Source organism: Pteropus medius, unplaced genomic scaffold (assembly GCF_902729225.1).
Source record: "Pteropus medius unplaced genomic scaffold, Ma_sr-lr_union100, whole genome shotgun sequence".
NCBI classification, from domain to species: domain Eukaryota; kingdom Metazoa; phylum Chordata; class Mammalia; order Chiroptera; family Pteropodidae; genus Pteropus; species Pteropus medius.
The window spans coordinates 4109793-4136003 of record NW_024350325.1 but is presented as its reverse complement, the minus strand read 5'-3'; the positions used below and the strand labels follow the sequence as shown (position 1 = coordinate 4136003).

Below are 26211 nucleotides of genomic sequence, written 5' to 3'. Positions count from 1 at the left end.
GTTATAACTAATCAGTGAATTCAGTAAAGTTTCAGGGTACAAAATCAGCAAACAGAAATTCTTTGTTTCTATATACTAACAATGAAATATCTGAAAAGGAAATAAAGAAAGCAATCTTATTAAAAAATGAAGAAGACACAAACAAATGGAAAGATATCTTATGTTCATGTATTGGAAGAATTAGTATTGTTAAAATGTCAGTACTACCTAAAGCTATCTATTGATTCACAGTAATCCCTATCAAAATTCTAAAGGTGTTTTCCACAAAATAGAACAGGCAATACTAATATTCATATGGAACCACAAAAGACCTCAAATAGCCAAGCATTTCTGAGAAGGACTAATAAAGTGGGAGGCATCACACTTCCTGATTTCAGACTATAGCACGTCCTCAAAAGTGTCATGTTATTCAGCATTGTTTTGTTATAACATTTATGAGACGTGTAGGAACTTCACTCTTGTTTATATCAATTAACCAATGGTAAAATTGGTTTCATTATACATTTCACTTAAAGTTGCAGAATCTATCAATGACATTAAGACTTAGCGTACACTACAAAGCTATAGTGATCAAATAGTATAATACTGACATAAAAGTAGACCAACAGAATAGAATCAAGAGCCCAAAAATAAAATCCCGCATATACGGTTAACTGATATTTGACAAATTATCCAAGAATACTCAAAGGGAAAAAGATATCCTCTTCAATAAAAGATGTTGGAAAAATGGGATAACCACATACAGAAAAAATAAATTGAACCTCTATTTTATAGTATCACAAAAATTAAAATGGATTAAACCTAAGACCTGGAAACTATAAAACTCCTAGAAAGTGATTAAAAGCTTCTTGTTATTGGTCTTTCCTATGATTTTCTGGATATGATGTCCAATGCACAAATAACAGCAAAAATACGTAAGTGGGACTATATCAAACTAAAGAGCTGCAGAGTAAAAGAAACCATCAAAAAATGTAGATAACCTACACAAAAGGAAAAATATTTGCAAATCATATATCTGATAAAGGGTAAAATCCAAAATATATAAAGAACTTGTAAAACTCAATAGCAAAAATCAAACAACCTAATTAAAAAATGAGCTGAGGACCCAAACAGATATTTTTCCAAGGACAAGTGGAAAGTATATGCAAGATAGGACAGAATGAACAAAGGCCATAGCCCTTGTTTAGAGAACAGAAAGTAATTCAACATGATTTGTGCCTGTGAGTATTGAGAAATTAGGCTACAAAACTTGGCGCTAGATTATGATGGACCTTGAAAGCCTTTTGGTAATTTGCTCTTAATAATATGAGCAGTTGGAAATCGTGGGGTGATTTGAAGAAAGGGTGACTTGAGAGAATGTTTGTCCTAAAGTTTTTATATTGATAGGGTGCAGCTATCCAGGTTATTTGGCTAAAAAGAGCAGGCTTTTATTGGAGCTTTTTAAAAATCTGTGCCCATTGATGTTTCTGGCTTGCCAGCTACTCCATTATCATCCAGTCCAGGATATATGAAGTGCAAAAAATCCCAAGGAACTCATTGTTGTATTGTTCCTTGGTTCCTAAGGTCCTTAGGCTGTATGCTTTTCTCTTCTTTCAGAGGCTTCTTATGTTTGTTTTATATATAACATCCAGGATTTGGGGGTAGTACTTAACAGGCGGAACAGAAAGAAATACATTTACTCTATCTTGTTCAGAATCAGAAGTCTTAAATTGACTTTTCAATTTTTTATTGAAAGTAAAGTGCACAGTGTAACATACATATCTTAAATGCACAACTTGATAAGTTTGATACATGTGTATATATCTCTATAATAATCAAGATATCAATCATTTGTGTCCTTCTATGGGTTTCTTTAGGACCTCTTCTATTTATACCTTCCTCCCTCAAGGAAACCACTGTTCTGATTTCCCATCACCATAGATTAATTTGCCCATGCTTGAAAAAAACATCACATAGTATTTTTATTTAATATAATGTTTTTGAGAATGAAGATGATTTGTAAAATGTCATACATATATATTTACTATTAAAATTGTTACTCCATTGTATAATGTATTACAAGTAATGATTTAGGAAGGAAATTAATTTTGTAGTAGGTTATAGTAAGTGTTTGGGGAATGAGGGGCGTGGATGGTAGTTCAGCTTAGAGGTTGGAGCATGGAGATATTGGACTCCCCACAATTTCATCAGACAAACTGTTAATAAAGCAAAGCTAAATGCATTAGAACTTACTGCAATAAGAAAGTCTTCACAGTTTCTAAGAAGTAGGAAGTAGAAGTAGGAGGATATTTATAGGGTCTTGGGATCTAGACACAAATGGTTTAAAGGTGAGCTTTTCAATGAAGCAGGTGACAGATTTGGATTAGGAAATTTTTTTTACACAATATTTTTTACAGAATGGTTTAGGTTTGCTGGACACTGCGAGGCAAGAATCTTAAAGTAAGCTGTTTGTCCAGGTGTGCAGACTATTGTCTGAAAAATTGATCTGTAAAGATTTCTTGAAGCAAACAGTGAGGTTAATTTTTTGGTTTATAATCTTATCTTTGAAGTAAAGATTTCTTTGAATGACTAATGCATATTGACACAGATGGTCTTAGTTCTGAGACATAAGTTAAAAGGTTGTTGCTGAATTTTAAGTTATTAAGGCCACGACCAAGGTAATAGCGATTTGATGAGAATGAAAAAACCATTATATAAGGAATTAATGTGATATGTGTGTAGTAAAATAAAAAGAATCTGTTTTCAGGGCCTAAGGGGGTTTATTTTTGAACTTTGGCATTTATTCTTCAAAGATGTCATAAATCTTACAGATGGAAGAGACTATAGAAGTTATCAAAGCCAGAATCCTCTATTTGAGTAAGAAACTCTTTTACAACATCCACATTAAATAGTAGTTGTTGAGCCTCTTTTTCAACAATTCTCATGAGACAGCCAATTTTAGCTTTATTTTTTGGGAAAATGTTTCTTATATTGAGTTGAAAACTATTCCTTTGAAATGCCTAATACTAGTACTCTCCTCCTCACTCCCTGAATCTCATAAAGCAGTGACCCCCAACCTTTTTGGCACCAGGGACTGGTTTCCTTGCTCTCCCGCCTGCCTCTCATCTCCTGCTGTGTGGCCTGGTTCCTAACAGGCCAAACAACCTGGGGGTTGAGGATTCATGTCACAGAGTAAGTGCCTTCTAAGTTTCACATGCCAGACGAACAAATATTTGAGGTGGGTTATCATTCTGGCTTTCCTAGGCAACCTATTTCCAGCTCCTTCAACTGTGATCAGAAGGCAGATTTGTAACTCCTCACCATCCTGGTTACTGTTCTGTCTTGCTTTCTAGTTTGTCAGTGCTACTCTTAATGACTGCAGTGTTCAAGTTTGCATACTATTCTCCAGATGTGTTCTGAACAGGGAGGAGTAGTATTACCTTTATTTCTAAGTATCATACCTATATTAAATAAACAAACAATAACAGAAACAAAGCTTACTTTCTCTTAGCTTTTCTAGTAACTATATCATACAAACTCATGGTTCATTTGGTTTCAGCATTACTAAACACAGCTGAAAATGATAAATAATTAAGTTCCAGAGTGGGGAGTTGAAACTACCAGTTTATGTACATAATACTTGGAGGTATATTTTCCCTGTTTATTAATTTAGAAATGAAAATCTGCTCTTTGCTAAATAGCTATACTGTCTGAAAGTGAATGGTGGAAGAAAGTATTTGTCATGAGTTTAAATAAAAACCATATTTCTGCAAGTTAAAAAAGAAAAGCTAGTGATATTTCTGAAGTAATCCCCCCCTCAATGTTAGTGATTGCCAAAAAGAGATTAGAAAAATATTGCCAACAGAAGCTCAGATGAATAGAGCTTTTGGATTCTTATTTTCTTAAATAAGCCTGTGTCCTTTGGTAATTAACTCAGTCAGAGAGAGGTACAATACATTTGACTCTACGAGCCCTCCTTTTCTAAAGCTGAAAACAGCTTTGCAAAGGAGGCAGCATAGAGATTACCTTGTTATTGTTTAACTTAGACCCTAGGACAGGGAAGAACTGCTGAGATTTTTGCTTGTTGATTTCTTATTTTTAGAAATCAGGATGTACATAATATTTGTTAAATTTGATTTGATTACCTAATAATAATGCCATATATAGTAAATAAACAAAGTCTTTATGTAACACGATAGAGCTACCAAACTGCCTTTAAAATGACTCTTGCTTAAGTATTGATAGCTTGCTAATAAAACTTTCCCAGAAGACTGCATTCTAACCTCCTTGAGCATGACTGTATGTTACAGATTAGAAAAACAAGGTCTTTGTATATCTCCTCCAGTACTGCTTCATTCCAGTAGTGATGGCAGGTAGGTCATATTCAGTTAGTCATATTTCTTAGATATTATAGAAGTAGCTTCTCTTTCTGCTTTAATCCCCTTCTTCATGCTCTGTTTTATTTATAATCAAGTAAAACTCCATATTCTTTCCTGCTCATAAAGCTTGACTTTCTGTGCTATGACTCAACAGAGATCGAATTCATAGCATTTATTTTCTACTGTTTGTTTTCTTATATGTTGTAAATTTAGATTTTTTAGATGCCAATTAAATAGTATAAGTTGCTCATATTGTACACGGTTTAATCTCTCCCAGATTTCTGCAGTGAGTCTAACAAAAAGATACCTTTTGTACTTAACTGAATTAGATTGTAATCTAGGGACAGCAACAGTACCTTTAATGTTTCAGCACTCATGACCTAGCATAGTTCTGCATAATGCTCCTTTGAATTTTCAGTAAATAATGAATGGCTATTAAGGCATATATTTATGGTATCTTTTTATGTATATTTCTATATCTGCTGTTTTTCATTTTAGAACCTAGCAGTATTGTTCTCTTTGTATTTATTTTTATCAGTAGGTCAGTTAAAGAAGCAAAAGAAAAGAAAATGTTATTTCTCATGAATAGCATTGTATTTTGAGGTAATTTCCTCAGGAAATAGAGCAAAGAATTTCTATAATGTATAATATTACAAAGGCATTGAATTAGTATTAATACTGGTTCTTAAGTAAGCTAATTTAAAAAGTATCCTTCAATCTAAACTTTCCTAATAAGGAAAAAAGATGTCAAAGTCATGATGTGAATACTTAAAAAGCATTTGAAATATCAACAAAAGCTTTTATTCTAAAATTATGCTTACAAGAGTGGAGAAAAGATAACACTATTATCTGTGTTTTTATAATATAGCCAGTCATGTTGCTTATATTAAAATATGGTCTGTAATACAAGATACTAATACAATGATAAATATTTCGTAACTTGAAAATAAAATCATAATTATGCAGACTTCGGGTCAAGATGGCTGAATAGGTAAACACTGTCTTCACCTCTTCCCATGAACACATCAAAATTTCGCTTAAATTATAGAATTATTATTGAAAACCACCTGCAGACTAGTTGAACAGAAGTCCTATAACCAAGGATATGAAGAAGAAGCCATGAGAAAACTGGCAGGAGAGGCAGAGCACGGAACGAGCAGGTCCCATACCCATGGTATGGCAATTAAGAATCGGGAAGGCTATCTCAGTTGCAGAGGTTCCCCCCTGAAGAGGAAGGAGTCCCAGCACCACAGCTGGCTCCCCAGCTTGGAGCACCAGTTTTAGAAAGAAGAGCCCTCATCTGGCTGTGAAACCAATGGGAATTCTGTGAGATGGAGGAAGGCTGCTGTAGTGCCAAGTGTTCCTCTGGAGGTGCCAAGCTAGACTCACCCACAGTCTCTCACTCTGGGCTCCAGTGCAGGGGCAGCAGCTCGAAGAGCACCAGGGACATGGGGGAGCGGGGAACTGAATTGACTGGCTTCAGAGCGAAAGCTGGTGGGGTAGGGGTCTGTGCAGCTCTCCTTGGGAACAGAAGCATGGGCAAGTGCCACTGTTCCTTTATTGAGCTTTCCTCATACCTAGCTGGCAGGAACAGGTAGGAACCAAATCTGAGCTTTCCATTAACCCAGTTAACACTATTCACCCATCTTGGTGGCTCCTTGAGAACCTGCCCTACCCAAATGTGTGCCTGGCCCAAGCTGCTTCAGTGGCTTTTCCATAGGAGCAGCCTACCATGGCTCATGCTGTAGACTTTCCTAAAATCTCTCAAAGATTTACAAACCCCTGACAAGCAACATCTGGCCTTGGCATGCCCTGAACATCTTGCTAATTGGTCCTAAGCCTGGCATAAGAGATGACCAGTTTCAACTTGCATTGTGACTCTTATTGGGGGCCCCAAGTCTAGCATAAGCTGTGGCCAGTGGCCATTGTTAGCCTGGAATATAGCATCAACTAAGTGGTCACAAACCACACACAAGAGGTGGCTGGCCTCAGCTCACATTGCAGTGCCCACCAAAGGGTCCTATGCTCAACACTCATGGCAACCAGCCTCAGCTTGTATATAGCTCCTTCCACATGCCTGCAAACCTAGCCCATGCAGCAACCAACCACATTTCACTTTGTTGTTCCCACTAGGCAGCGGAAAGCCAGGCGCAAATGGTGGCTGATCTTGACCTGCACTGGAGCCCCTCTTAAGAGCCTCCAGAACCAGCATACCAGAGCACCAGCCAACCAGCTCCACAGATGACACACCCAAAGGGTGGACTAGGCTGGCACTAAAGACTCGCTAAAACAACTCCCATTCCATGGAGTCAGCCCCACATAACAGCTTGTCCACTGTGGTCACTAGACTTCACAGTCTGCCAAAGGTCATTCCCACTCACTGATGTGCTAACGGCAGTTGAGGCTCAACTACAACAGGAAGGCACTCCTGGAATATTTGGCTCAGGTGAACAGGGAGACTGTGCCACTGGGCTTCACAGGACACCTACTGCATAAGGCCACACTGCCAAGACTGGGAGATCTGGCCAATCCACCTAACATATAGAAATGAACTCAGGGAGCCAGCCAAAAAGAAGACAAACATTTCCCAAATGAAAGAATAGGAGAAAATGTCATATAAAGAACTAAATGAAATGAAGACAAGCAATCTACCAGATACAAAGTTCAAAACACTGGTTACTCAGATGCTCAGTGAATTCAGAGAAAGAGTAAAAGAACCCAGTGAGAAACTCAACAAAGAGAAAACATAAAAAAGAAACAGTCAGAAATGAATACAATAACTGGAATGAAAAATATAATTGAGGAAGTCAACACAGATTAGATGAAGCAGAGAATTGAATCAGCGATCTGGGAGACAAGGTAGCAGAAAACACCCAGTCAGAACAGCAAGAAAAAAGAATTTTTTAAAAACGTGGATAGTTTTAAGGGAGTCCTGGGACAACAGCGAGTGTACCAGCATTTGCATGATAGTCATATCAGAAGAGAGAGCAAGGGATTGAAAACCTTCCTAACCTGGAGAGGGAAATAGATATACAAGTCCAGAAAGTGCAAAGAGTCCCAAACAAGATGAACCCAAAGAGGCTCCCACTAAGACACATCATAATTAAAATGCCAAAGGTTAAAGACAAAGAATCTTAAAAGCAGCAAGAGAAAAGCAGTTAGTTACTTACAGCGAAGCACCCATAAGACTATCAGCTGATTTTTCAACAAAAACTTTGCAGGCTGGAAGGGATTGGCACGGAATATTCAAAGTGATGAAAAGCAAACAACTACAACCAAAATTACTCGGCAAGGCTATCATTTAGACTAATAAAAGTGAAGCAGAAAACAATTCAGATCAGTGTATATGCAAGTATAAACTTAGTGGTTCTGACTTATAAATACTTCATAGTTTCAGATTAGAAAAATATCTATATGGAGCTGAGTGCTATGAAAAGTTTCACTGAGAAAATGGTACTTAATTTAGATGGATAAGTCATATTTAGATTGGTTTAAAAGAGGATAGAAAGCACTCCAAATAGTAGATGATCATATATTAAGATGAGAAAGCAGAAGTGGAAACTGTGTTAAACAGCAAAGATAGCCTGACTAGATGTTAGATTATATTAAGTTTGGAGAAGTGTCTTACAACCAATGTAATCTGTCTTGGAAGGTCAGATATGCAGATTGGTTGCCACTGAAAGAGTTTTTTTTTTTTTTTTTCAGAAATATTACCTAGACAGCAATATAGAGTTCTGTTATAAGAGTAAGGAAAGCCATCTGGCAGCTTTTGTCCAAATCCAAGTATGAGATGATGAGAACAAGTACTACTAGAGAAGTTGAATTTTGTATTATTTGGTTATTTCCCAGTTGTCCTTTAGCATATTGAACTAGACTTAGATAATCGATCTTCTTGCATGTATTTTATATCTTCTTCATTTTTTTTTCCTTATTCCATACCTTTATTTCCTCCATCAGAATTTAGCTCCAGGCAAAACTTATGTAAACCAACTAAATACACCACATCCTAGAGCATAGGAAAAGTACGAGCTAGGTGAAAAAGACTAGCTTTTTGAATGATGATGAAAAATTACCTTTGATGTGTTGGAGCTTTACATGTTATCTCCTTCAGTCTGTATAGTACCCTTATATGAATTAGTACTATTATTCCCAATCAGAAGTGAGGAAACTGTGATTCAAAGTGGGTACGTACCTTGGTTAAAGTAGAGTTGCAGTGGAGTCCAGATCTATCCAGCTGCATAGCCTAGATTTACAATCAGTATAATATAGCATGGTGACTCACCTTCATCTTTCTCTTGTTTCAGTCAGTTAAATTTGTAGCTTCCAAATTCAGTTTCCTGAAGAGACTTATCATCATGTCTCCTTTCTATTCAAAAGTCTTCTGTTATTTCTTTATGCCTATAAAATTAAAATTAGGTATAGTTATTTCTTTTATCCAAGGCCCTGCCAAATATAATAAGAACCTAAATTTCTAGCCTCATCTCTAACTGCTTCCTTCTTGGGAATCCTATGTGCAGTCCATACTGTTTCTTACTTCAGCATTCCCCCTACCTTCCTTTCTAGAGTTTTTCTTCCTTTTACTTTTCTGTTGAAATTTTACTTGGATTTTATCTAGTTCTGATATCTTCCTAGAAACCTTATTTGCTTTTTCATTTTTCCTTTTACTTTTATAGTGCTTTGTTTGCTGCCATTTTTGCCACTTAATTTTTTGTCTTGTATCTTAAGTAATATGTACTCATATAAACTAGATTATAAACTTAATGGAAGCAGAGACTATGGTTTTCACATTTTTTTGTTGTCCAGTGTAGGGCCTGGTATGTTTTAAACCTAGGTAAAATAAAGAGTAAGAGTGGAAATGAGTTCTGACCTAAAGTGAGCCCTCATTCTGTAGTCAGTGATCATTCTGCTTGCTGGACAACTGGAGTTGAATCTGCTGATTCACTGAATGGCTCAGAAATGCCTACAGCAGGAAAAAGCATTGCTGAGATGATAAAGAAATTACTTTTGAACCTCATCTGTTGTTTTTCCAGTTATGTTCTGGAGATTGCCTGCATAGACCCCCAGGGTACTTGTTAAAATGCAGATTTTAGAAAATGGAATCCAGAAATGTATCTTTGCAGCAAGATTCCCAAGTTATTTACTTATTTATCTGAGTGGAATTTCTATAGAAACATTTCATATGTATAGAAAAATGCAAATCATAAATGTGTAGCTTAATTTTCATGAAGAGAACATACCTATATATCCAACACCAGATCAAGAAATGGAATGTAACCTATGTTCCAGAAGCCACTCCATACTTCCCTGGAGTGACTAATCCACCACCTCAACCCACCCGCTCAAGGGTATCCTAAGTCTTATGTACCTCTGCTCTAAATCCAGTCTTGTTTCTAGTATTATGGTAATAACAAACAATGCTCCCAAAATGACCTCTTTTTTCTTTTCTTTCCCCTTGTTTTGTTATCTCCCCTCCCTACCAGCTTTCTCTTTTGCAATAAAGTCATGAAAAATATCTTCTGAAGAATTCTTCTCCATTTCTCCTCAATGTTGAACTTCTTAAGCTCTAAGATTACATTTTAAGAGATCTCTCTTCACTTGTAGGATTCTAGAATTAATCCATTAGGCATAGAAGATTCTGCTTTATTTCTTAAACATTTGGAAGATCGAGAAGATAAACAATTTCAAAGTATCTGTGCCATTGATAATTTGCTTTTTTCTAAACCAAAATTTTAGCTAGAAAAGAGGTTACTAGGTCTGAGAAGGAAAAAAAAGGTACATAGATATATTTCAAAATTGCTTTAAGCATTAGTTAAGAACTCATTTTTGGAATTTGTGATAGTTTAACATCTTTAGATAAGTTTACTGTATAAGTCTGTTTTACTAAGCAAATTAAAGGTTTTCAAGTTTTTTCTATTTTGCTTAGTTTGTTCAAAAGAATATCTTTTAGTTAACAATAGTACTGTGATTGTTTATATCCATAAGGATAATGCTAATTGCCAGTATATTTTACCTGTTTACTTAAACAAGCATTCTACTTGAGAAATTTTAGTTGACAATTAGAGTTATTCTACTATTTTAGAATCTATTTTAAAATTTATAACTCAGTCCTTCCCTCAATTTGATACAGTCAGGTTTTTACTATATTTTTAGGGACTGAAAGGAAACCATAAACCAGAAATTAACCCTACGAATACATATTGTTGCGATTTGCTAAAGAGAAACATTGCAGTAGCCACCATATGGTATGTTAATTCCAATTAAGTAGGTTAAATTAAAATTGTTCATTCCTTCATTTTTTAACATCTTCAAGAGAAAAAAAAACTCATTAAGATGAATTACATAGTTTCTATAAATTATTGTTATATATCTTTTTATTAAATTTATTGGAGTGACATTGGTTAATGAAATTATGGAGGTTTCAAGTGTACAGTTTAATGATATGTCATTGTGTGTTCACCACCCAGTGTTAAATTTTCTTCCAATATTGAGATTATGATGCTAAGAGAAATAAGTCAAAGAGTTGAGAACTATATGATTTCAATCATATGTAGGATATAAAACTGAAAGCAACAAATAAACAAGACAAACAGATAAGGACAGAAAGAGGTTAATGGTTGGTGGGAGGAGGGGAAGGTTGATAAGGGTAAAGAGGATCAAATATATGATGATGTTTTATTTCTTAGTATTGAATATTCTGTCATACTTTTTTTAGAAAGTATTTATTTTCTGTTTTTTACAGTATTGAAGACGATGTAACTGTTTTGAAAAATAAGAGTAGAGGATCTTAAAGGACTTTTAAAGGTTATCTAATTCATTCTTCTGTCCTCAGACATGCTGAAAACTTTTTAAGTCCCTTTGTTCAGAACACCCATGCTGTCAATTCTTTTAGCACACTGTCTTCATGTTATCAATTTTCTCTTTAAATTTTATAACTTACCTATTCATTCCACTTAAACTGCTCATTTGGGAACTACTTGAAACCTCATCAAAACTTATTGAATTCAATTTCTTTTGTTCTCTTATTCCTGCTTATTCTGATCTTTATTCCTTATCTATTTTCTTAGATCTTTTCTATTTTCCTGTTCTATCACTATCTTTTAAGGGACTTAACTGGTCCCACTAGAACACTAAGATCAACTTCAGACTCTTCATTCTCTTTTTTTCCACTTATATCCTCCTTGCCAATCCTCATCCCTGTTAAGCTCTACTATCTAGTTGCTACTTGTAAAATGTGGGAAATCGTAGTTTTGATTTCATGTATTACGCATGGTTTCTCACTAGTGCACCTCTATCCTAGTCTTCACACTCATCAAATGACCTTATTTCCTGTATGAAGTACCAAAAGAGTTGTCTGTGCCCATGAAGTTGCTTCAGACTTCCTGTTTACTCCTCAGTATACTCAGTATCACTCCATTGACAATCACGCTAAGTTCACCATGTATTTCTGTGTTGTTAAATCAGATGGACATTTTTCAGTCATTTTTCTAATTTTATTTGCCCATGGCAGTTGAAGTTATTTTTCTAGATTATAAACTACTTCAGGGGAAGAGTAAATATTTTTTCCTTTCTTTAAAAGAATGTATTCATCCACATATAATCCACAAATACTTCCTTGTAAATTCGTAAAAAAATTCAAATAATACAGAACTATATAAAAGAAAATATTTAACCCTCCTTTTCATTACTTTCCTCTCAATCTATAAAATTTGTACCATAGATAACAATAGTTAACAATTTTGTGTGGATCTTTCCACTTGTAAATATATATGTGTGCATAATGTATGTTTTTGTAAGCATTTAAAATTAATTTTTAATAGTCCAAACATTAAAAGGAAGCTAACGATGAGAACTTCAGCCACCAGTGTCAACAATTAAAATATGAAGAAAATTAATAATTTTTGTTAGTTGGAACATATATTAGTTTGCTAGGGCTGCCATAATAAAGTACCACACATTGGATAGCTTACACCTCAGAATTTATTTTCTCACAGTTCTGGATGCTAGAATTCTGAGATCAGGATTATTAGTGGAGTTTGTTTCTTTGGAGGCCTCTCTCCTTGGCTTGTAGATGGCTGTCTTCTCCTTCCTGTATCTTTACGTGGTCTTTCTTCTCTGTGTGTGTTTCCTAATTTCCTTTTATAGGGACACCAGTCATATTGGAGTAGGGTCCTCCCTAATGAGTGTGTGTTTCCTAATTTCCTTTTATAGGGACACTAGTCATATTGGAGTAGGGTCCTCCCTCATATTAACTTAATTAACGTCTTTTAAAGACCCTATCTCCAGATACAGTCACATTCTGAGGTACTGGGGTAAGGAATTCAATATGTGAAATTGGAGGTGGGGATACAATTTAGCCCATAAAAGAACATTACTATTCAATCAAAACATTGTTAAAAATATTTCTCACAAAAATATTGGCACTTACTCATGTTCTTGAAGGAATTTGACTCCTTATTGAAGCTATAGCAGTTCACAGTTAATAACAGAGTAACTCCTCCTAGCTTGCTCAAATGAGTTATCTTTATTGGTGGCATAAGTTGTTTTGAGACAGAGAATGGGCATAAATTACCTTGCACATCTTAAAATATTATTCACATTGAGCGATATCATTGCTAAAAGTTTTCCATTGTTGGGAATACAAGAACAGAATTGTTTTTGTAGCTCTTTACCTCAAACACATTTAATAAAGGATTTGGTTACTTGACCCAGCAGTTCCCAACCTTTTTGGCACCAGGGCCTAGTGCTCCTATGAGAATCTAATGCCTGATGATTTGAGCTGAGGCAATGATGCCAATGCTGGGGAGAGGCTGCAAATACAGATGAAGCTTTGCTCACTCACCCACTGCTCACCAAATGCTGTGCAGCCTGGTTCCTAACAGGCCAAGAACTGGTAACCGTCTGTGGCCCAGAGGTTGGGGACCCCTGACTTAACCTGTAAAGAAATTTATGTAAATAATAAGTATAGCAAATACAGAATTATCTTGTTCTGAAATTTTTATTTTTGAAACCCAAGTTTATTGAAGTTATTATGCTGTCATCTAAAAACCTTGGAAAAAATAAAATGAATAGCTCTTATAGTTTCTTTCCAGCCCTAAAATGTTTTTATTATGTCAGATTTCTACAATACAATACAGATACTACATTTTGGTTATATTTGGTAAACTATAACTGCTGGAACTGCTTATCAGAGAGACTTTTGAGTTGATAGCTCATAACTTCTCATTAGTATAATTGTTCTAGAGCCATGTTGCTATCTTAAAGCATATGGTGTTATTCTAAAGCAGATATTTCAATGCCGAATAAATTCCTGCGTTATACTTCTTAGCATGAATGTTAAATATACAAGTTTTTGTTCTCTACCTGCTAGTTTAAGATTTATTTCACTTTGTTCAATTTTCTTAAAAATTGGTAAAATATCATTTTAGATTTCTCCAGCCATATTGTTTGCTTTAGAACAGTGTTAGCTTCATGATTATAAATGAAAAACTCATAGTAGTGTTTTACTATGTATAGTATTTTCCAAATAATATTTCTTTGAAAATATACCTTTCTTTTGTATTGATATATAATTTATATACAGAAAAATGCAAAGATTATAAATCTGTAATTTGAGTTTCGACTGTACTTAATAATCTAATGGAAAATTCATGAATGCCCTTACCCCCTAATATGTATTTCTGATTAAAGACAGATCTGATGGATTTCTTACGAATCAGCGAGTTTTTAAAAAAAGCGACAATTAAAAGAGAAATTGCTTTTAGTTTTTGAAGAAGGTATATTTACAGTGCCATACACAATAAATAAAGCAAGTTCTGATTATGATATTTGTAAGCTAATGAGTTTTTTAATCTGTAAAGAAAAAGTCAGCCAATGTTTTACAAGTGGAAGTATATACAACAAAAGCAATTTATGTGCAAAAATTAAGTTCATACAAGTGCTCTCTAGTAATACACTGATATACAGATATATTTGTAATACATTAAGTACTAATGATGAAATACACTTTTGAAATCTCTAGAGTAATATGATTTTTTAATTATATGCTTATAATACATATAGATAACCACTAGCAGTTCTAATTAAGGATACTATTATACTCATTTACAAAGGAGGCATCTCAAGCACAGATTCAAATCTTGATCTAATAAATATACAGTATAAAGCACAGTGCCCTCATTTTATTTTGCCTGTGTGATTACATATCTTTTTATGCACATATACTATGTTCCTTTTGAGCAAAATACCATGTTTCATATTTACTTGTTTTTATCATTGTATGAAGTACAGTATCTCTTAAGTACTGGATATTTGTTGGATTGATTTATTGATTGATGGATTGATTGATTCAAAGGTGTTGAATGGCCTATAAGCAATTTAAAATTTTCAAAGGTTTGTGAGCAATAAACTGATTAAAGTGGTGATTTTCGAAGATTTAGCTAGAAGTGAGAGATTGAGGAGCAAAGATTGAGAGCTCATAAGGTAAGGATGATATGATAAGTATTTAAGACAATCAATCAGTTGTGTCAAGGTAATAGAAAAATGGCAAATTTAGAATAGAAAGTGTTCACTGGCTTTATCATTTAATACAACTTTGACAGAGATGTCAAAGTTGAAACTTAGATCATTAGAAGAATGGTTGTATTGTTGACAGAAGCATGAAAGTCTGGCAAAGATAAGTTAGTTGGGTGGAGAATATTGACATTTGAAAAAATTTTGATTTCAGAGTGTTAGGGCATTCAAGTGGGATATTTCAGTAAAAATATCCAATTAGTAGTTACTCTAGAAGATATGAAAATATACAATTGGCTGGGAATGGGTCTTTCATATAGAAGAGCTGTTGAATACTAGAGTATGAATCTTCCAAAGGAGAAAATGTAAAAAGAGAAGTTTCACAGACAAATAATATAACATATTTCTTTCAAAAGTAAAGTGCATATTACTCTTTTAGTGACATTTTTAATAAATCCAAATATAATTGAATATGTAGATTTTGTTTAAATTCATGTATTCCCATTCGAATGTAAGTGTTCTTTATTTATATTACTGTAAATACTAAAATATATGTTTACTATGAATTTGGTCTTTAAAATAACTAAATTTTTTCCTACACATTGTATCAGCTATAAAGTTATAGTCTCCTTTTGTATAAAATGCACAGGAAACAAAAAATACATCAAAATATATATTTTCAGAATTTATCCAGGATCAGATCTCTTACCACCTGCCATCAACCTGCTTTAAACTACCAGCATCTTCTATCTGTATTATTGTAGTAATCCCTCTCTCCTCTCTTCTATCCTTGCTCCACTATAGTCTGTTCTCAGCATGTATGTTATTCTGCTCAAAACCTTCCTATTATGGCTTCTCATGAGACTCAGAGTGAAATCTAAGTCCTCAGCAACACATTGACCTTACTGTTCATTGAACATATTTCTACCTTAAGGCCTTCATGCTGGTCATTGTTCCCTCTGCCTTGTCTGTATTTTCCCCAAATCAGTATGGCTAACCAATGTCCTTAGTATACAATTTATTTTGTTATTTATATATACATATATATTTATATATTTATCATCTCTCTAGCCCAGCTTCCTGCCCCTCCCCCACATACACAGACATGACTCTTAAGCCCTGTGAAGCTAGAGATATTTGCTCTGTTCACTATTTTATCTCAAGTCCCTACATAGGTAACCTTCCATGTTAGACATTTAATAAATATTTGTGGAATAAATATAACAATAGCTAACTTACTAAAGGCTTACTTCACGTCATACCTTTATAAAAGCTTTAAATTATTATAATGACCACACAACTAGAATTCAAACCTAGCAGCCCAGCTTGGAACCACAGCTCCCAACCATTAGAGTGTGGTGCTTCTATTGAAGATAATTGTTATGTTTAGTGCTATCAAGTTTTTATAGTAGAACCAGAGATTGTATATTAGCCTGTTATATACAGACTAATATATACTATACTTCTCATATACCTGGATTCACATGGATAGTATACTGATTAAATATAAAGATGACTTATGTTCATTTGTAGTCTAGAAGTAGTAAGCTTAAAGAAATAGAAAATTACAAGAATTTAATGTCACATTTGGCCGATTAGCAGATTCAACCAATAGCATCCATCATTAGTTAAACACATTCTCACACTTAACAAAATTGGTATAGAAGAAAAGTACCTTAACATAACAAAGGCCATGTACAACAGACCCTCAGCCAACATTGTACTTAATGGTGAAAAACTAAAAACCTTTCCTTTAAGATCAGAAACAAGGCAAGGCTGTCCAATGTCGCCACTGTTAGTCAGTATAACATCAGAGGTCTTAGCAAGTGCAACCAATCAAGAGAAAGATATAAAAGGCATACGAATAAGAAATGAAGAAGTCAAACTGTCACTATTTGTGGATGACATGATTCTCTATATAGAAAACCCTAGACTCCACAAAAACACTACTAGAAACAATAAGCAAATACAGTAAAGTTTCTGGATACAAAATGCTCAAAAATCCATAGCATTCCTATACTCTAATAATGAACTGTCAGAAAAAGTGGGAAAATAATTCCTTTTGCAATTGCAACAAAAAGAATAAAATACCTAGGAATAAATCTAACGAAACATGTGAAGGACCTATATAATGAAAACTATATGACCCTATTAAAAGAAATCAAAGAAGATACAAAGAAATGGAAAGATATTCCGTGTTCTTGGATTGGAAGAATCAACATAGTTAAAATGATCATATTAGCTAAAGCATTAAACAGATTTAATGCAATCTCCATCAAAATCCCATTGGCATTTTATAAAGAAATAGAACAAAAAATCATTAGATTCATATGGAAGGACCCAAGACCCTGAATTGCCAAAGCCATCCTGAGCGAAAAGAACAAAGCTGGAGGCATCACTCTACCCGACTTCAAATTGTACTACAAAGCGACAATCAAAACAGCATGGTATTGGCAGGAGAACAGACACATGGACCAGTGGAACAGAATTAAGAGTCCAGAAGTAAACCCATGTTCATATGGGCAAATAATTTTCAACCAAAGAGTCAAAAATATACAGTGGAGAAAGGAAAGCCTTGATGCTGGGAAAACTGGAAACTCACCTGCAAAGGAATGAAACTAGACTGTTGTCTATCACCACACACCAAAATTAACTCAAAATGGATCAAGGACCTGAATATAAGATCTGAAACAATAAATTGCATAGAAGAAAACATAGGAACTAAACTCATGGACCTTGGACTTAAAGAAGCTTTTATGGATTTGACCTCAAGGTTAAGGGAAGTAAAAACAAAAATAAATGAATGAGACTACATCAAACTAAAAAGCTTCTGCACAGCAAAAGAATCCATCAACAGGAGACAACCATCTGAATAGGAAAACATATTTGCAATCAATGCCTCCAATAAGGGCCAAATATCCAAAATACACATAGAACTCAAAAACTCAGTAACAATAACAAAAAACCAATCTAATTAAAAAATGGGCAGAGGACCTGAACAGACACTTCTCCCAAGAAGACATACAAATGACCAATAAACATGAAAGGATGCTCAAAACTGCTAGCTATTAGGAAATGTAAATCAAAACCACAATGAGATACCATCTCACACCTGTTAGAATGGCTATAATCAACAGGACAAGTAATAACAAATGTTGGAGAGGATGCAGAGGAAAAGGAACCCTCATATACTGCTTGGTGGGACTGCAGATTGGTACAGCCACTATGGAAAACAGTATGGAGGTTCCTCAGAAAACTAAGAATTGATCTAGCATATGATCCAGCAATCCCTCTACTGGGTATTTACACCGAAGACTTGAGAACATACATGCAAAAGGATAATTGCACACCAATGTTCATAGGAGTATTATTCACAGTGGCCAGGACGTGGAAGCAACACACACACACACACACACACACACACACACATGAATATTACTCAATCATTAGAAGAGATGAAATACTGCCATTTACAATACAGTTGGATTTCAAGATAATCATGCTAAGCGAAATAAGGCAGACAGAAAAAGTTGAAAACCACATGATATCACTTATATGTGGAATATTAACCTAAAAATAACAAATAAACAGGAAAAACAGACAAGAACAACAGACCAATAATTACCAGAGGGTAGGTGGGAGGGGGTGGGAGATGAGGTAAAAGGAGTCAAATATGTGGTGACAGAAAGAAATCTAACTGTGGGTGGTGTACACACAGTGCAATATATATATATGCCTTACTGTTGAGTTGTATACCTGAAACCTACTGGATTTCATTAACCAATGTCACCATAAATAAATAAATACACAAACAAACCCATTCTCAAGGCCTGCAAAGCCATGGTACTGTCAACTGTGTTATATGGGTCTAATACCTAAATCCTTATCAGTATCATTTTCATTTCTCAGACAGGTTTTATTTATCATACTATCATACTATATTTCACATCAAATGTCAAGATGAAGTCTGATGTCAGAGATTTAGAGGCAGTGATCTTCCAGACTTGCTCATCAGAATGCAGTGGTCCTGGACATATGGAGAAAATAGATGACACTGGACTTGTAATGCAATTGGCATTAGGTGAACTTAGAGAAAGTGTCATAAGACAATATATGAGAAGTTTTAAGGATGTAAACTAAAGCTATGTGAAGAACTGGATTAGAAAAACTGTCATAGCAGGTAGTCCAGCATGATGTAATGGAACTTAGACTCAGCAATATTTTGCTCATATTGCAATCAATTAGGCAGTGACATGAATAAATACAAAGTACAAATAATGATAAGAGGATGATCGAACGGATATGCTAAAAGGTTTTTTATTAAGGAATAATTGCCTGGTCACCCAGGGTATTTGTCATCTTTGTGAATATGTTTACATATATAGAATTATAACATTTACTGAAAATTGGAGATATTGACATTCGTTTTTACAGATACACCAAAAAAAGAAATATTAGAGACAGACTATGCTTCAAAAGACAGTGATGTTTATTTTTTGTTTAAATGCACTTTATAAGTTTGCTTGATAACATCTTTTTATCACCTAATAGCCCCATAAGTAACAAAAAATGATTTGTACCAGGCAAATGAATTATAGAATTACAGAGAAACTTTGTTCTTAATGCACTTCTTAGACCAAACACGAGTGTAAAAATTTGGTGCTATAAAACGAATGATTTTATTTTTGACAGAGTATGATTTAAATTTTAAGCTGCATTATTTTTGTTCTTGTTCTTGCATTTTGGATCTACATTTATAATAATGACATAAGAATATTAATCTTTCTTGATGTTTGTTTTTTCCCCCTGAAGTTAAAATTAAAGAGGACAAAAAACCCCACCCATTTTGATTATATTATACTTTTTACATATACCTGATGTGACAGAGCTTCCAAAGCTTTTGCATTATAAATTTACATATTCAGTATTTCTCACATTTAAAGCTATTCAGTTGGATGCTAAAATGCTGTAGAATATAATGACTTTTAATTTTGAACTTTTTATTATTTTAGTTACAAAAGAAAATTCTATGAGTAATTATACTATGTATTTCAAGTATTCTTTTGTTATTGAATAAAATAAAATCTATAATAAGTCTAGAAATGTGTTGTTATTAAGAAAATATGAATTACTAAAATTACTTAGAAGATGAGTCATAGAACCTTTTAAATTTTGGCTGTAGACTTGGAAGAAGTTCTTATTATGTTGTCGTATTTTTATTTTCTTAACATTTTGAAAATACAGTAGGTGTGAGAAGCTCTCTCTTTTATTGACCATATTACCAGATTTATTCAAAAAGTAAAAGATGCAAAAGAAAAAAAAAGTAAAAGATGCTTCTCCAAACACAGTTTATCCCCAGTAACTGTCTTACTAGTGTCTGAGGCTTAAGGTTGTTTTATATTATCCCAGGAGTGTACCCGCCCTACATTCTTTGTTCTTATTAGCTGACCTTCTAGGGAGGAACAGTTATTATTGACTATTTCAGCATATTCTTCTTAAGATTTCCTTAATACTGACTGGAGATTGTGGGGTTTTTTTGTTGTTCTAACTCACTTTTTTCCCTACTTAAAATACATGGACTACCAGTCTTATTGACACTGATTCAGGTAAAGCTCATAAGGCAAGAGATTTTTCCACTGTATTATCAGGGCTGACAACTTTTGTGGAAAAGGGCTTCAATAAGACTGAGCAGACCCTACCTAGCCTGCAACCTTGACAATATCCAGAAACTGTCGACAGCTTCATGACTGGATAGCACACTTGGTTCTTTCATTTCCAGTAAGCTCAGTTTTTGACTCTCTGTAACTTTTACCATCGGTCTAATAATACTCTGCAGAATCTCTCACAGTAGGGATACTTGAGGTTTTAGACATTTGCTATGATATTATCTGTTGCTCACCTGCCTGATAAACCACATGTAGTTTCTTCTGTTGCTTGGGTTGAATGTGGAGCCAGCACTCTTATTATAGGCTTCCATCTATGGAGCTCTAAACTTATACATTTGTAATAGTAATTCTTTTATTATTTAAAAAAAAAAAACTAACTTCTTACTAGTTAGATGCTTTCTCTGAATACATAGCCTTTCTGACAGCTTTTACAGGATTACACATTTCCATCTTCCCACACGACCTCTTGTAAAATATAGATATAAAGAAATGGCTTTCAGCTAATAAACTGTCAATTTCTGGTGCTATCACAGACCTGTTGTATTAGATCTCCATACCTGGGGTCTAAGAATCTGTTTTTTTAAACAAATATCTCTAGGGAATTTCATGCACACCCGTTTTTTGAGAATCGCTGACTTAGGTTGAGTGGTCAATCTTTTAACCTCAAGGAGGATAGGAAAAATTGAAGAAATCCTTTTTGGAGTATGACCAGGACAATAAGTTCAACTGGAATAAGGCTAAAAGATGTCCTAAAACTGCAGTTAACGAGAGAGCAGTGGCTTATTGCTAACAGCTGACGGAGACAAAATAATTTGAGTGGGAAGCAATCAGATTTATCATGAACTGTTTTATGTCTATTATAATCATTTTTTAGTTTAAGCCAAATATTTAATGAAGTACTTAAGAATTTCAAGCATGAGATACGTGTAGTCTGTGGGGAAATCAAACAGTGACAATCTTTGCCACCTGGATGTAGATAATACCTATTAATATCTCTTCTTTCAGGGAAATCCAGAAGGACATGGCCTAGCTATTATATGATCTGTATCACATATGCCATTTGGTGTAGCAGTTTAGCAAGAACTAGTGCTAACTCAGAGAAGCTGATGTAGGTTGATGAATAAAACGACCCCTAAGGAAAGAGCTAGAAATGTATAAGTATGAAGAAACAGAGAAATCTTTTATTAGAATGTCAGAGAGATAAGTACCTTGGGATTTCAGCTTGTTTTGTTCAGGAACAGTGGTGACCCAGGATACTTGTTTTGCCATTAGCACAAGAGAAGCCCGCCTGCCTGCCTTCTCTCACACTTTGTTTTTAATAAAGACTCCATTGATTGGTTCCATCTTAAGCAGGATTATAGTATCATACAATGGGAAGATCATAGGAGGCCTTTAAGTATCTCTATTAATTTTAGCACTAAATAAGATAATGTGTCTCAACAGTTTAAAAGAATCCTTTCCTGGACATTAATATTCCCAGAAAGAAGCTGAAAGGAAATAAAGATTATTTCATTTCAATGTGCTGGGTACCTTAGGGCACAAAGGAGACTCAGGACTAAGGTGTAACTACTGCATTCTTACTAATTTAACATATTTACTTGGAATTACGTGGCCAGGAAAAAAAAAAAAAGACTGATTCTGTTATACACAAAAAGTTGGATCCCTCATTTTATAGAGGCTATAATCAGGAAAGCAGTGGCTCGTCTACTGGCAAATCTTAAAGCACCAAGATTAACTTCAAAGACATAAGTTTATTTAAAAGCAATGAGGCAACCCTTTTGACTATTTTGGAAGTGCTGTCAAAGAAAATACAAGATTTTTATCCATATTCTGTTTTTATGTTTATAATAAATTATCATGTTTCTTTTTTTCTGCTATTGCAATACTTTTGCAAAGAAGAATCATATGTTAGATGATTGAGAGATTATCACTTAAAAGATTTTCTTAAATTTCAAGTGTCTGTTTTCCTTGTACTGGGAGGCAGTAAATAAGGGATAAAAAAAGCTAAACAGATTCTCATAGGTAATTTTTCATAGTGTATGCAAAAAAGATGAAAGAAAATGGATAGAAAGAAAAAGTATATGTCATTTCATACTGATTTGATTCAAACTGCATGAAAAGATTGGGAAGAATGAATTCCTCTAGATAGTGAAAGATAACAGCAGTGTTTCTTCTGGCTGCTGACAAGCTCTTGGTTCATTTTGTAATCATGTAACTTCAAAAGAAAGAAGGGACCAAAAGCCCTTGAACTAAGACAAATTATTTGGTTATACCCAACAATATCTAATCCTAGTTTCATTTGCATTGTTCTTGGTGTCATAAGTGATTATTTTTAAATAAGTTACAGTTTTTAAAATGATCGAAACCACTTAACTCTCTCTAGAATTGGCTAAGCACACTTTTTTTTTTCTAGTAAGAAACATACGCCAAAGCAAATAGATGTCAGTATATATTTTGTCAGTGAATGAGGGAGAAATAACTAATTCGAATCTTGTGTATTATTGCCTTCAAAAGAGTTATTTCCTGGCTTGTGTTACTGAAAAACATTTTGTACTTCGCTTATTTATCTTAATATTTGGTTTTGCTCCAACGCACATTTAACTAAAACAGTCTTTGTTAGGGTTCATCAAACAGGTTATTTGTTTATATATTGCTTTTGCTCAAAGGATGATAATTTTTATATCAGATTGGTATATGAGACTTGAATAAGAAATTTTTAAAAATTATTCATTGGCAGAAGAATTTAACCTAGACATCATCTGTTATTAACAGAAGGCATAAACTTTATGTTTATAGATGTTATGCTCATCTTTGAGTCACATGACTAAAATAGAGTAAAATTTTGAAATTCATTTGACTCTTGGATAGTAGTGATGATAATAATGATAGATAACATTTATTGACTGCTTTTGGGTTTTAGGCGTGATACTAAGTATTTGACATACATTACCTAATTCGCTTCTCACATTTTTTAAAAATTTTATTATACAGTTAAACAACGTTCAAGGTCACATTTGTGGCAGATCCAAGATAGGGATACCAACTCAGGCATTTCGATTGAAATCCATTTTATAACCTTTTATACTACCCGGTTTTCGTGGTAAAATCAATTTCTGTGTCTTTATTTCATAGTTTAGGAAGCTGAGACCCAAGTGATTGGACTGACCAAGATTAACATCTAGTTTCTTAAATTGAATGGATATTATCAGTAGAAACTGAGACTCTCAACTTTTAAGTTCAGTGTGCTTTACATTACTACGGCTGCCTTTTCAGACAACAACCTTTTGGTCCACATTGGCCATTATTATTTTCAAAACATTAAGTGCATGAAAGGATTCCTTAATGATTACTCACTATGCATAAAATTAAAATAATATTGAAAAAGCAGAACATAATGACTGATATTACCTTCCAAGAATTTAGGAATAAATTAAAGGGAATGATGTTTCTTTTATCTACTAGCATATACTTTATTTAGTTTCATATTCATTTTCTTTTCTAATACTGTTATGTAAGAGGTATTAGAATTATTGTATGAAACAAAATACACTAATTTTTATTTTCAAATATGTTACTTGAAATGAAGAGTTATTCGTTTTATTTATATTATGCTATGCAAACTTCAAATCATCTAATTTTCTGAATAAAATTGGCTTTTAAGTCATGGTAATGCACTTTCTGATAAAGTAATATTTATGAATCATTCTTTTTGATTTTAGTTCATATGCTCTAAAAAGTGTTCAGTGGACTGGACAGATGAGGAACATTTATATTAATGGTTTTGTCGAACCATTTGTCTTCATGGAAAAAAACAGATATGTATCTACTATGAAAGGACATGCAAATTTTCTTGACTAGTCATCAGATCTGCAAATACATTATGGTTATAAATGCAAGTTAAATATATATTAAGGATTAAATTACCATTAGCTACTAAAATCTCTTATCAAAATTAGTAAAAATCAGAGGGGGAAAGAATATAAATGAATATATATGCTAAAGCTATAAAGGAACCATTACTTATTACTTTTATAAAGAATTTTGAAAGTACATGAATCAGTTAAATACAGAATTTTAAGAAGAACTTAAAAATGTGAACCTTAGTTCTGTCTTAATTAAATCGTTACATTGCTTTATATGGCTGCTTAAGTGAAAGATCCTTTTCTAGGGTCAGTGCTTAAGACCTCTGGAATGCTTATTTGTCCTTTTATGTTTGTGTTTGCTTGTATGGCTTTCAGTATTTGCCAAAAATATCTGTTACAGCTTGGTAGACAAAATATGTTCTCAAAGTTTGAATGTGTAAACTCATGAGAACATTGTTTTTTGAAGTTTTTTATTTTGTTTTTGTTACACTGGATCTTCATTGCCTAAATCAGTGCCTGGTACATAATAATTGTTCAATAAAAATTATTAAATGAATTCTAGTTTATTAAATCTTCAAGTCTTTTGTAGTATCTGGTCTTAAAGTGATTTTGATAACTAAAGAAGATAGACAAAAGTCAAATGTTAGTACAGGTTCCTGAATATCATCTTTATATCATTTCAACACAATAAATTCACCTTTGATAATAAAATGAATTTCTGAATGGCATTTCAGTATGCTCATCTAATGTTTAGAAGATAAAAATTGTCTTGGAATAGAGACTTTAAAATGATTTATCCTTGATTATTTTTGATTACCATAGGTACTTAACATGACTATCTTCATTGATTTTTAGGACAGTATTTTGAGGAATATCTTCCTATTTCTATTAAACAAGAGGTATTTGAGGTTAAGTAATTTGTTCACGATAACACAACTAGCAAGTAGCAGATTAGGGATTGCCTATGAGCATTTACTGTGTACTGCCTCATATATACAAAAAGCAAACCACAAGTGTTACAGATTTGTTACGGTAAAATAAGCCTCTGAGGACCAAGTGTAGAATTTTTTAAGCTAGCTGTTTTGTTTTGTTTTGTTTTGTTTAAATTAGAGATATGTAGGTTCTTTGGTATTTTGAGGAAGCAGATAATAGATTGAATATTTTCTCACATATTTGAGAAAGAATTGAAGGGTTCCCGTAATGTAATGATAGAATCTAATTAGCTTTAACAGGATTAATCTGATAATTAGACTATAGGATAGCAGAGGGGAGAACAAAGGAGGCTATTGCAGTAATCTAAGCAAGAGATGACTACTTGGACCAGACAGTAATCTGATATAATCAATCAGGTTCCTTTGTCAGGGCCTCCTAGAAGTGGTAACAAGTGTTTGAATTTGGAATGGATTTTGAAAGTAGAGTTAATAGTCAATGATTGGTGATATGGGAAGGAGAGAAAAGACTGAGTCCAAGGTTTTGGCCTAAATAACTGGAAAAATTAAGTTGCTCTTTCTGAGATAGAAAGGGAGGCACATCATAAGTTTGTTTTGACCATTTTGAGTTTTATACTTCCAAGTGCAGTCTATTAATGACTATTAGATTACAAGTGGAGGTGGATACATATCAGACCAGTACACAAGTCTAAAATGACTGCGCTGGAGAAATAAATGTAGGAATCATCAGTATAGAAATGATAATTAAGGTCATGGGATTGGATGAGAACACCTAGGAAGGTTAAATATAGAGAAGAAGGTTAAGTCTATGTAGCTCTGAGTTACTCCAGAATTTAGTTAGGATGATGAGAGGGAACAGCCACAG

General features: G+C 33.8%; 1 protein-coding gene and 1 long non-coding RNA gene across 5 annotated transcripts in view; one reads left to right on the top strand and one right to left on the bottom strand.

The window, feature by feature from the left end:
- LOC120583837 (uncharacterized) overlaps positions 1-9219 on the bottom strand; it is a 37513-nt gene extending 28294 nt beyond the window's left edge. For both annotated transcript variants that reach the window (XR_005647879.1, XR_005647878.1), the window contains exon 1: positions 8641-9219. This is a non-coding gene — a long non-coding RNA (uncharacterized LOC120583837). The remainder of the gene's footprint in view (positions 1-8640) is intronic.
- Positions 1-26211, top strand: part of TUSC3 (tumor suppressor candidate 3) — a 155434-nt gene that overhangs the window by 95480 nt on the left and 33743 nt on the right. The gene's annotated exons all lie outside the window — the stretch shown is intronic.